Raw genomic sequence first — 13,706 nt, forward strand, 5'->3', positions numbered from 1 at the left:
GTGAGTAAATGTGAACAGGATATTAGAAAGTTTTTATTCTGTAAGTACAAAAGGTTCTTCCTATAATTTATTCACAGAAGAATATGAAGCATTACATACACTATATCTTAATAAAAATATTGTTGAGAAACATTCTCCATCTATGGATGTTTTATTAGCAGATAGTACAACTTACAAATTAATTAATATGATGTAGCAAAGATTATAATGGACTAAATCTTATTATCTACAATTTACATGCACGTGGGTTGATCACAACTGAGTTGTTTGCATATTTCTATGTTCCTAAATCACTCACCTTAGAGGTGTATGGCTTTCCAAAAATACATAAAAATAATTTAGATCCTCCAATGAGACCAAATGTCTTAGTGCAAGGCTGGTTGACTGTAGCAATATCTAAATATTTAGATAAAACTTACAGGAAGTCTGTTGATGCACAGGACAGTATGAAATGATCAATAAATATTTTTACAAAGTTTATATGCATGGGATACTTTTAGTAATGTTGATACTTTCTATCCATTTACTATGGACATGCAAGCTTTATTTACAGTTATCCTTAACTGTGATGTAATAAAATTTGTAAGAAGTAATTTATCAGTTTGTACTATTTCCACACTGAATATGAAGTTGTATATTGTTAGAGTTAGCTTTGGAAAATAATATGCTTATTTTTGAAGATGAAGCATTTGTAGACAAAAGGTGTAATGATCTGCATAGCCTGTGCCAGTCGTACACTAATTTAGTATTTGTGGATTGGAAGATTAAATTCTTTTCTCATATTTATACTACTAACATTTAAAACTTGTAGATGATATTTTTATGATTTGGCAGGGCAGTGAACAAATGTTACCTGACTTTAAATTATATCTGGAAACTACAATTAACTTTCTGAGATTTGATATTAATTTTCAGATAATTTTGGAGATTTTCCTGATAGCACTATTCATTAGAATCAGACAGGAAAGTTAGCTAGTTCCACGTTTAGGAGAGCATGCAAGAAAAACTCCTGTCTCCATCACAATACTATGTACCCAATTCATGTCTCTGAAAATGTTTTTAGAAGTCGATTTATGAATGCTTCAAAACTGACTACCAATATGCAGGATCTGAATACAGCTATGGATGAGATTAGCCCAGACTTTTAAGCTAAAGGCTATAACTCATATATATATATATATATATATGTGTGTGTGTGTGCGTGTATGTATATATATATATATATATATATATATATATATATGTCTAGCTATATATATTATATACATATATATATATATATATATTTATATATATTCTATATCTATATATTTATATCTCTCTCTCTCTCTCTCTCTCTCTATATATATATATATATATATGGGTCTACCTGACATGGTCTACAGGCCATATGATTGACACTCATTTGGTCGACAGTTTATTTGGTCGACAGGCAGATTTGCCCCCCTCCCCAATGTTGTGCGACCCTGAAGTAGATATATATAGTTGGGGTGTGTGGGCACAGTCCCCACATTGGGGGTGTGGGGCAAAGCCCACATAACATGCTTGTCGACCAAATGAACTGTCGACCAAATGAGTGTCGATCATATGGCCTGTCATATATGTCATATATATATATATATATATATATATATATATATATATATATATATATATATATATATATATATATATATATATATATTACACACACATTGCTTGGACCAGAATACAGCATTAAAAATAGGACAGTGTACAGGTTTACAAGAGTCCATTGGCATACAACAGGGACATTAAACGCATTTGTAACACTGCTAAGAAACATCAGAGCATTTTGTCTAGTAATGCAGATACTTGCAGATACTTGTCTAGTAATGCAGATACTTGCAGATACTTGCAGCAGAACAGGTGATGCACCAAGTTCAGTTTTAGAAATACAAATAACTTGAGAAGGCAATTATGTTATAAAATAAATATTACAATACAGCAGAGGGTCAATTATCTGCATGCAACCTTCCAAACTTTTCAGGTAGGAAAAAATTGCTTAGCACAAAAATATACAAAAAGTAAGCAATGTCTATGTACATCAGTCCACTGGCAAAAAATAAATGTTGAATGGCTGTGCTAGTTGTAGAATTAGACATCCAATTTATGTAGCAACATGCCAGAAATGGTCATTTTACATTGGTATGATTAATTTACCTTCAGAGAACATATTGTGAAACATATTTATGACATCATGAAATGCAATACTAGCAATCTATTACACAGGCATGTATCAGGTAGTGGCAAAAGTTACAAATTTAAGTTTCAAGCCATGCAAATAGTTAACAAGGGGTGAGATGTGTTGGTTGTATGAACCATGCTGAAAATATACATCTTAGTCTAAACCAGGTCTGAATTATTATGTTTCATTAAAACTTCTTTTAATGCAATATGGCCTGGTGATGCCTGTAGGTGTTTCTGCAATTACATCCTACTGACGCCTCTAGGCATCAAATATTGGTCGTTCATGTTTGCATTAATAATTTCAAAAACATGCTATACAAAGTACTAAAATATTTCATCTTAAAGCATACAAAAGGGTAATCAGAACCATGTTGATATTTAACCACTGTTTAGCGCAGGTAGAGATATTAATTGTTGCTCATACAATATGTATTTATATTGTTAAAAATGTCATTCTTTCTTAATATATCAAAAAAAGAAGTATGTACTCACCATAACGTTCCATTTGAGTAGGTAACTTCATTTATTCGCAACCTGTGGGTAATGGATCCGACCTGGAACCGAGCCGGCAGCTTTCCAAGCTAGAGAGCCAAGCTCCAAGCTCCTCCCCTTACCCACAATACCCTGCTACCTCCCTCCAGTCCTCAGATCGAGTTTGCCCAATTAGCAGACAACACCAAGACAAACAATACCTGAACATCCTAACCTGATACATACCAGGACTGAATCATTCTATCATTCAGGTAACGAAATCCAGGTTAGGGGGAAGGACGGGGGCTTGGTTGCTGACAAATGAAGTTACCTACTCAGATGGAACATTATGGTGAGTACATAACTTCTTTATCTGAAGTAGTTAACTTCATTTGATCAGCAACCTGTGGGACAGAGTCCCCAGCTACCAAAAAACTTGGGAGGCCCTCAAGGAAGAATATTCCGGAGCACTGCAGAGCCAAAGGCTGCCCTCCCTCTGGATATCAGATCTAATTTATAATGCAAAATAAAGGTATGAGAAGAAGCCCAAGTACCCGCAGAACAGATGTCATCCAAGGGAACCCTTGACCAAAAGGCAGCAGAGGTAGCCATAGAACGGGTAGAATGAGCATGAACCCCCATGGGCTCAGGCCTACCAGAAATTTTGTACGTGAGCAAAATGCAGTGAGATATCCACCTAGCTAGAGTCACCTTCATTATTGGTTTACCCAAGGATGGCTTAGCAAAGGAAACAAAGAGCTGCTCCGACTTGCGAGAGGCAGCTGTTCTGTGCAAGGAAAAGCGCAATTGTCTATGCACATCTAATGAATGCAGTCTGTACTCCCCCTTGTTCTGGTAGGGAAGAAAACAAGCAGATTAATGGATTGGTTGATGTTAGCCTCGGAAGCCATTTTAGGTAAAAAGGAGGGATTAGTCCTGAGGGATACTCTGTCCTTATGGAAGACAAGATACGGAGGTTTAGAACAAAGGGCCTGAAGCTCCGATACCTTCTAGCTGAGGTAATAGCAATCAAGAAAGCAGTTTTCCAAGACAAAAACTTTATGTCAACAGAAGCTGCAGGCTCAAAGGGTGGACCAGTCAGAGCCTGGAGGACTAAGGTTAGGTCCCATGGAGGAACTGCATTCTTGCCAGGAGGTCTTAAAAGAAAGGTGCCCTTCAAGAAAGTCTTACAGATCTTAGCGGAAGCTAAAGGACCAAGATTGTCCCCGGTGTGGAAGTGGGAAATGGCCGCCATTTGAACCTTCAAAGTCGAAGAACTGGCCTCTGGATGGAAAATGTGAGATAGGAATTCAAGTACTGCTGAAATAGAAGTCGTAAAAGGGTCCAAATTCCTATGCCCGGCCCAGATGGAAAAACGTTTCCATTTACTGTTGTACACCTTCCTGGTAGAAGGCTTATGTGCCACCACCAGGATGGATTTAACTGCGGATGAGATACCGGGAGTTCTAGCCACTAATGGAACTGGATCAACCAAGCCGAAAGCTTTTGGTCATCCAGATTCGGAGTTTTCAATCCCGAAGGATGAGAGATCAGATCCGGAATGGGATCTAAGATCCAAGGAGGAACTATGAGATGAGACCGTAGGTACGGGAACCAGGTTTGACGAGGCCATAATGGGGCTATGAGGATAACCTTGCTCCCCAACCAACGAGATTTCTGCAAGAATTTTGTCATTAATGGGAGAGGAGGATAAGCATAAAGAAGACCGGATGGCCAAGCATGAACTAGAGCGTCTCTGGGGCTCTCCCCGGTGGAGGAATTAGAGCAAAAAACTCACTGCACTTTGCATTCGAAGGCAATGTGAAGAGATCGCAGCAAGGTTTACCCCATTTGAGGAAGATCTGTTTTGCTACTAAGGGGTAAGGTGAGAGGATAGTTTGACTCAGCTTGTCCGATAAAATGTTGGACCGACCCGGAATGTGCATAGCTAGCAGAAAATGGTTGGTGGATATTGCCCACTCCCAAACTCTCATGGCCTCTCGGCAAAGTGGGTAAGACCTGGTCCCCCCCTGTTTGTTGATGTACCAGACTACTGACATGTTGTCTGTCTGAATTGCAATAGTCCTCAGAGGAAGAAGGGCATGGAGAGCTTGCAACGCTAGAAGCACTGCCCTCATCTCCAGAACACTGATATGCAGAACGGTCTCTGTTTGAGTCCACGTGCCTTGGACAGTTCTGCCCATGCAATGCCCCCCCCCACCCTAGGTGAGAAGCGTCCATGGTCACCATGGCTTGGGGTAGAGGCATCAAAAATGGCCGCCCTTCCCGAAGCTCTCGGGAATGGAGCCACCAAAGCAGGCATTCCCTGCTGAGGGGAATCGGGGAGTCCAACGGATGTAGAAGGATGGACCACTGGACCTGTAAGGTCCATTAAAGAACCCTAATGTTCAAGCGGGCTAGGGGTGAGAGGTTGATAGCTGCTGCCACTGACCCTTGGGTCCTCAGGACTAATTCCGCTGGTGGGGCCGGAGATTGTAGAAGTGCTAAGACGTGGAGAGTTAGGTTGCGGAGTCTGTCCGACGTCAAGAAGGCCTTGGACTGAAGCGTGTCTATTCTGGACCCTATGAAGTCCAGGACCTGAACAGGCTGAAGGGACGATTTTTTGTAATTTATAGTGATCCCCAACTGGCGGGCCAAGAGCAGGAAACAATCCCTGGCTGAGCATAGTAGATGCCTGGTGGGAGTGGCGAGGAGTCAGTCGTCCAGGTAAGGAAAGACCTGTATTCCCTGAAGCCTCAGGTAGGCCGCTACAACTGCCATGACCTTGGTGAACACCCTGGGGGCTGTGGTGAGGCCAAAAGGGAGGACCCTGAACTGATAATGATTGGCCCCCAACCAAAAGCGGAGAAACCTCCTGGATCGCCTGTCCATGAGAATGTGATAGTACGCATCCTTGAGGTCTATGGAGCACATCCAGTCATTCTTCTGCAGAAGGGGGAGAATAGATTGAAGAGTGACCATCCGGAATTTCAATGTAGACAGGTCGAGAATTGCCCTTAAGTCCCCCGTCTTTTTTGGCACCAAAAAGAACCTGGAGTAATTGCCCGACCTGGACTGGCCTGGGGGGACGTGCTGGATGGCTCTTTTTCTTAGCAGCTCCTTTATCTCTAGAGCCGCCACCTCCCTCTGACTGGGTGGAACATCGGGGAGACGCCTCAACTGAGGGGGAGGATTTATGAAGGGGATAGAGTAACCTCTGGATATTATTCGGAGCACCCAGCGATCTATCATGATGGACTCCCAATGTGCTAGGTGTTCTGAGAAATGCCCCCCCGACTGCCTCCAGAGAGGAGCAATCGGGCAACCCCTCAGGGTTGTTGCGCGGGTTGGTCGGAAAAAGGTTCCCTCGACCCATAATTCTTCGGCCCCCCCCCCTGCCTCTGGGCCAGCGTCCACCTTGTCCTCCCCTGCCTCTAAAGGATGAAGGGTCCGAGCGTAACGGGATTGTTGAGATTTCTGGAACCACATCTTCTTTTGTCCTCTCTGGTTCCTGGAAAAGTACCTTTGAGGAGCCGAGATGCGGATTCCGACGGCAAACAATGTCTTCCCATCTTTCTCGCTCTGGAGCAGCGTATCACGGATGGTCTTGCCAAACAGAGTAGAACCGTCAAATGGAGCGTTCGCGAAGGACGCCTTGAAGGGTTCCGCAAAATCGCAAAGTCGGAGCCAGGTGTGATGCCGTAAGGCGATGCTTGCTCCGCTGGCTCTAGCTGCCCCCTCCGTGGCATGGGAGAGAAGCCACATAGATGTGCTGGATATTGATTTTAGAGTGGCCATTCGTGCCGAGAAGGTTCGTTTGTCCTCGGCCGACATGGACTCCAGGGGTGATCCAGCGTACTGTTCCACTAGGTCCCGCCGAAGCCTAATCACGTGTGCCAAGTAATTCAGCACCCTTATGGAAAAGGTGGCTGAAGCAAACATCTGCTTTCCGAAGTGATCCATCATCTGAGACTCCTTGTCGGGAGGATGTACCGAGGAACTATCCTGTGCTAGTTCCTCCTTGGTGGCAGCCGCCACCACCACCATGGCATCTACCGGGGAATCTTTATTCCATGCTGTCCTGTCTGTCGGGGGACTAAGGATCTTATCTGGTCTCCTGGGGATTGGCTCTACAGTGTCCAGCTCCTTCCACGCCCTGGTAGTAATTAGATCTACCAGGGTGTCGGCCGGAGGGGACACCCAAGAGGTAGACGGGCCTGCGTCAAATGCCCCCAGAAACACTGACTCATCCGAGGAAGGTTTCTGGGCTGACCAGCCCCCTCAAATGTGCAGCATCTCCATAATGTCATCAAAGGAGACGTCCTCGGGGGGTGACCTGGGGGAACCTTCCCCTTCCTCCAAGTCAGTGTCTTCTGTGAGGGACTCAGGGGAGTCCAAGTGCCTCCTCTTACACTTTCGTTTGTGAGGAACCTCCTTGGGGGGACTGTCCAAGGAGGGCTCACCAACGGGGTCATGCTCCTCTACAGGAACTAGCTGGGGTGTAGACACAGGCTGTCCCTGGGGCCGGATGATGGAAGACAGGCCCATCTGCAAGGGAATGACGGGTGGATCCATAGCACGAGCCTGGGGCTTCGAATCCCTCAAGAGGACCCTCTCCACCACGTCGAAAGCCGAAGGTGAACCACTCTCCCTGGGATCCGAGAGCAGACCCTCAGATCTGACTTGTGGATCGGCGCTGGAGCAGAAGCGATCGGACCCGAAAGGGAAGTGTGCTCTGACCATATCGGAGCCGAAGACACACTAACCCCTCCAAATCCAAGGCTCGGCTCATGGCTCCAAGAGCTCAGATTCGAAAAAGGACCCGATAAACTCGAAGGTAAGGCCGGTGTCGAAGTAGCGATTACTATCGTGCCAATTCCCTGGCTCTGAGGATACTCAGATCCGACGGCTCTGAAACCCAATAATGGATCGGAGAAGGAGCAATGAGGGTAAAGAAGGGGGGAGGCAAGAGCACTCCCATCTGCATCTGGGCCTGAAGGAAGCGACGCATCATCCGGTCCATGTCCGCATCAGAAAGGCTTCTTGTAGACCTAGAAGAAGCTGCCGAGGCTGGCCGGGAAGGCTGCCTTGATGACCTCGAAGGTGGCCTGGGCTCCTCCTCCAGCTCTGGAGAGAAACGTGGGGAACAGAGCCGAGAGGGGGAGGACCCAGCAACCTTCAAGGGAGAACACAGCTGCTTTGCCAGCAGGGCCGAGGGGGCAGAGTCGGCCCGCCACTTGTGGCTCCTATGCCTCTCTTTGTCCTTGTCTCTCTCTTTCTCCCTCTCTCTATCTCTCCTATCTTTCTTTCTAGGGTCCCTCTCTCCCTGGGACACAGTGGGAGGTTGAGTCCCAGCCAGGGGAGCAGGAACCATTGGCGGAACAGCCGCAGCCATGACTGGCGCCACTGAGGGAGAGGAGGAAGAAGTAGAATCCACGGGCAAAAGGCCTGCTAAGATTAACTTGTTCCTCCTGGTTAAAGGCGGCTGGTTAAAGGTGGCACAAACGTGGCAGCCTGATGTTAAATGTGCAATCCCCAGGCAAAAAACACACTGAGTGTGGCCATCGGCTGGGGACAGCTTATGGCCACACTCAGAGCATTTGGAAAAAATGGCCTTAGGGCCTTCAGCCATGACTAACACAATCACACTCCCTAACACACAGACAAGGGGAAGAGAAATACACTAAGTTTAACTAAACTAAATTAACTAGTCTAAGGGATCGACTATCACACACACACGCACTTTTTAAACTGGTAAAGAACAGAGAAAAACACCTATTCTAATCTTACCTAATTGCAAGGAACTCATCACTCGTGCTAATAGAAGCCGCGGCAAACGAGATCTGAGGACTGGAGGGAGGTAGCAGGGTATTATGGGTAAGGGGGAGGAGCTTGGAGCTCGGATCTCTAGCTTGGAAAGCTGCTGGCTCAGATCCAGGTCGGATCCGATACCCACAGGTTGCTGATCAAATGAAGTTAACTACTTCAGATCCAAGTATCACAGAGAGAACTGATTAGTCTCATATGAAAGCACTCAGCTAGATGAACAAAATGCTACTAACAGTATGTGTGTAACATGAGTGGTTGATGAGATACTGTAAGTTATTTACAAAATATTACAAACTTAAATCACTGTTAATACTCAATAAACAGATGAAATGATACAAAACTTTAATAAATACTCAAATGATAATAAAAAACAACCAGTAAGTGCTTTCATTCATTAAAAGAACTTTAGACCAGGTTCACTAAAAAACACCGGTAAGCATTTTTTAAAAAATATTTACGGTGTTTACTGTGATGTATAAAAACAGTTTAAAACCTAGAATGTAAAGAATACTACCACTATAAAAACAGTTTGTATTTAAGAGTGTGCCATTTATACTTACTTAGTAGCTCCTATGGTTCCAGAAATTTGCACATAGGTTCATAGATTAGTATTAGACTAACTGCCCTTGTGGGCCATTTTAAGCCTAGCCAATTAACCCATGTGAGAATCAAAGCCTGCACCTTGTGTCTGTAAGGGAAACACCTTAACCATTATGCCATCCTCCCACCCACTTGTTTCAAATGCAAGAACATAATTTGTTTCTATCACAAAGCATAGGCTTCGCCCATTTGAAGTTACAGTGCAAACTTCCAGAGCTCCATTGGAGGAAATAAATTAAAGGAGAAATATTTAAAAAATATGTTATTTTTTTAGCAATATTTATGTATTACCCATAGTATTTTTGCTTTGTCATATTTATATACTGTGTATGCAACTGTATGTTTAAATTAATTTTGTGCATGTACTGTATGGCATCACTGTCATGTGTTCTTAGACTTTCTACTTTTTTATAAATACAAGAAGAATACATTAGTGAAAATGCAGTTTATTGTTCTCCAATAAAGTTTTGACTTGCTTGTTATTCAGAACCATTTTATGTTTTTTTCCTACTACTATTAGAATGGAGTACATTTATTCTGTAGTGCTCTCATTATGGTTTCATATCCCCGTATATGACTTTCATGTCTCTCAGTACGCTAATCACCTTACTCACAAGGTGCAGCTATTTCAATTTTATGCTTTTTCTTTTTTTTTTGTCCGACTACAATATCTGGTCTTCTTGGTCCTACTTCAACCATCAGTACTGGATAGTACCTTGCGATTCTTACTTCCTTCAATCTTTGTGGTTTGCATTTCCAGTACTTCTCAGGCACCTGTATGTTATAATCTTTACACAGTCTCCATTGTTACAATCTTGCCACATTACTGCATCTTTCAGTCTAAAGACCAACAGCCTTAACTATATCCCAACCTGCAATGGGGTTTCTGATGGTATGTGAAGCAAGCTCACTCTTTCGTACAAGACTCTTATTACATGAAGCACCATTACAGAGTTTGTCATTTTTTTTAATTTTCCAAATGTTTATGTTTTTTAATAACATGACAGTTATGGACCCCACTCCTAAGAGTAGGTGTAATTAAAGTTCATGAGATCAGTAATGCTTCAGTCTTTGCAGATTGCCAAGTGTTATCTTATTAGAGCCAACACTGTACCCAGAAATGCCTCCTTCTATAGTTCATATCACATCAATTGCATTAAGACCATGTTAAAGTACACTTGGAAATATTTTCTTAGCCCAGTTCTCCTACTACAGCTGAAACTATCTGAGATTCCTTGTTCCACTTTACTCAAGATTCTGTTTCCAAATCTTGATATTTTATTACTTTAAGATTCTTGGTATGGAAATGATATGCTTTGTCACTGCATGTATTAATCACTTGTTTAAATTTTGGAAACATTTGTGGGTGGTCAATATGTAATGGCTGAACTTCAGGAGATCAACAGTTATATCATTCAGAATTTTTCTCCCCTTTCTTTGCAGTACGTTTAATTTGCAGGGTGTGGGGGTACAACCCTCAAGTCACAGGGTATGTGTGGGGGAGGGTGGCAAAGCCACACATATAAATGTTTTTGGTTTCAATTCTACAGGTTTACATTTGTGATCACTTGACTTAGCTTATTTTAGGTAGCAATGAATGCAGTCGCCAATAAGGCAGTTCGATGTTTTGCGTTTCGAAGAATCATGCTGGTGATTATTCATTATACTTTTCTTACCTCTTGGGACATTTATATGACTTGTCCCTTTTTTAATTTCTACACATATTTTGGGTTTCTAATACCATGACAGCAATGGACCTCGTTCCTTACGTTCATGAGATGAATATTTCTTCAGTCTTTGATGTTTGCCAGGAGTGAGTTTTCTTATAAGATCTGAAGCTTGACAGAGTAAGAAATCCCAAGGAGTTACGACTGCAACAGTGAAGCCTGATGTACATCTTTAGGCACATTTAGTACTTTTATACTGCATCTCCCAGTTTAGTTTCTCCAAGTGTTTTAGGTTTTTAATACCAAGGGAGTAATGGACCCTATTCCTAAGTCAGGGTATGATTAAGAGTTCATGAAATTAGTACTATTTCAGTCTTTGATGTTAGCCAAGAGTTCTCTTCTCAACACCCCCACTGTGTCCAGAATTGCCTCCTTCTGTAATTCATATGGGGTTACATGTATGTGTAGGATATCTAAGTACAAGTGTAGATTCTTTCTTATGAGACCCATTGCTCCTACTACTGTTGGAACAGTCTGGATAGCTTTCTTCCACATTGCCTTTATTTCTCCCTGGAAATCCTGGTATTTTATGACTGTGTCTCTCTGTACATAAAATACTGTAATCAGTGGATGTAGCAATTTCACTGATCAATGCTACTTTTGTCTTTTTTCCATGGACTACTATATTTGTTTTTTTTTTTTTTGCATCTGTTTTTTAAACTATTGGTATTGGGTGATGCCATGATAATTATATAAACTTCATAATTCTCTGCAATACTTTGTGTTTCATATTTCCAATGCTTCTCAGCTGTTTTTGTACTGTAGTGTTTGCACAATTCTCAAAGCAACAGTCTTGCTACATTAATGCGTCTTTCAGTAAACAGGCCCTCTGCCATTAGTGTATCGCATCCAGCAACAAGATGCATGACTGCTTCCAGTTTTGTTTTACAGAACCTACATTCATCTTTTTCTCCCACCCTTTATAATAGACTTTGTAAACAAATGTGTATGTAGTCCACTATCCTGGGACACCATCATTATTAGCCTTTCATCATCTTGTTTCAATTCATCTCTCCTTAACCATTCCTAGGTCAAATCTTGGTCAACATGAAGTTGTCACAGGAGATTCACTACCATATTTATGGATTTTCCAATTTTCTTTCCTTCTCATCTGATCTTTTCCTTATATATTGTTTTTGTTTTTTGGCACATTCAATTGCTGTCTGGGTTGGCTACTTCTGGTTAATTTCCATTCTCACTTGATACTGCAATGTTTCTGTTAAACTACACAAACAGGTCATCTTAGACTTCTTATTCTTCTAATGTTTTACAACTTCCACTATGTTTGGATCTGACAAGGTCAGTAGATATGTATGCAGTCTCATGATTGCAGACCTTTACATTAAATCAGTTTTATGGAGGCCCACACCTCCTTCAAAGCAGTGACTATATAATCTTGGTTACACTGATTTTTATGCATCATTTCATAAGAATGAATCATTTTCCCTGTTTTCATTCCCAGCCTTTTCCAATATTTTTAGGGCCAGTCAGTTCCCCCAAAACTATAAGCTAGAACAGGCGGAGCAAATTTCTTTATAGCTTGGACTCTGCCTTCACATCTAGGAATAGTTTTCAGTATTAGTTTTAGTCTTCTGAAGTATTCTTTGCTGAGTTTTATACACATTTATTCATGAATTACTGTTGACCCTTCACCTGTTCCCAAAAATTTACCCACTCCCTCCTGCTCACTTTTCTTTATATCACATTTCTGTCCAAAGTTGACATTTTCTTTGTGTTGCAGCTTTTGTTTTAAATGTTGTTTTTGCACAATTAACAAGATCAAATGTCATTCTTATAGTACTGGAGAAAACAGTTTGAACTATTTGTAGTTCTGCTTTCAACTCCTCATCTGATGAGCTGTACAGTTTTAAGTAATTCACAAAAAGTAAACTATAAATCTTCAAAAAGGTTGGTTTCTGTGAGCCAAATTGAAACCATAGCCTAATCTATTAAGTAATCAGGTTAATGGGTTAAAGGCAAGACAAAACAGCAGCAGTGACAAAGAATCTCCCTGGAATATCTCCCTTTGAATTTTTATCCCTATAATAACATCTCCCTTTAATTTCTCCAACTCTATTGGGTTTCTAATACCACAATGGGAATGGACTCCATTCTTAAGTCAAAGTATGATTAAAGTTTATGAAATTAGTATTGTTTCTCTCTTTGATGTCACCTGCAATGTGCCCAGTAATGACTCCTTCTGCAATTCGTATGGAGTTACATGTATTGGTAACATCTAAATATGATTGTAGATTCTTTTTTGTAAGACCCGTTGCTCCTACTGCTATTGGAACTGTCTGGGTATCTTTCTTCCACATTGCTCTCATTTCTGCTTGCACATCCTGATATTTTATGACTTTGTATCTCTCTGAACATAAGACACTGTAGTCACTGGGTGTGGCAATTTGAATGATTAATGCTACTTTTGTCTTCTTTTCATGGACCACTATATCTGATTTTCTCACATCTATCTTTTGAGCTGTTGGTAATGGGTGATCTCATGTGATGCAGACTTCATCATTTTCTATGATGCTTTGTGTCTCATATTTCCAGTGTTTTTCAGCTACTTCAATATTATAATTTTTGCATGATCCCCACTGCAACAGTCTTGTTACATTATTAATGCCTTTCAGTATACAGTCCTTCTGCTATTAATATATCACAACCAGCAACAAGGTGTGCGACTGTTTCCAATTCTGTTTTACAAAACCTACATTTGTCTGTTTCTAAATCGATGTGTACGTAGCCCACTATCTTGGGCCGCCATTAACCTTTCCTCTGTACTAACCTTCACTGAGTGTGGGATTTCTCATGGGATACAAGGCATTTCTTTGTTGTAAAACTCTTTTGTTACATGCTGTACATTTACAT

The sequence above is a fragment of the Protopterus annectens genome, chromosome 11.part0, assembly GCF_019279795.1.
Source record: "Protopterus annectens isolate FY-2018-M chromosome 11.part0, PAN1.0, whole genome shotgun sequence".
Taxonomy (NCBI): Eukaryota; Metazoa; Chordata; order Ceratodontiformes; family Protopteridae; genus Protopterus; species Protopterus annectens.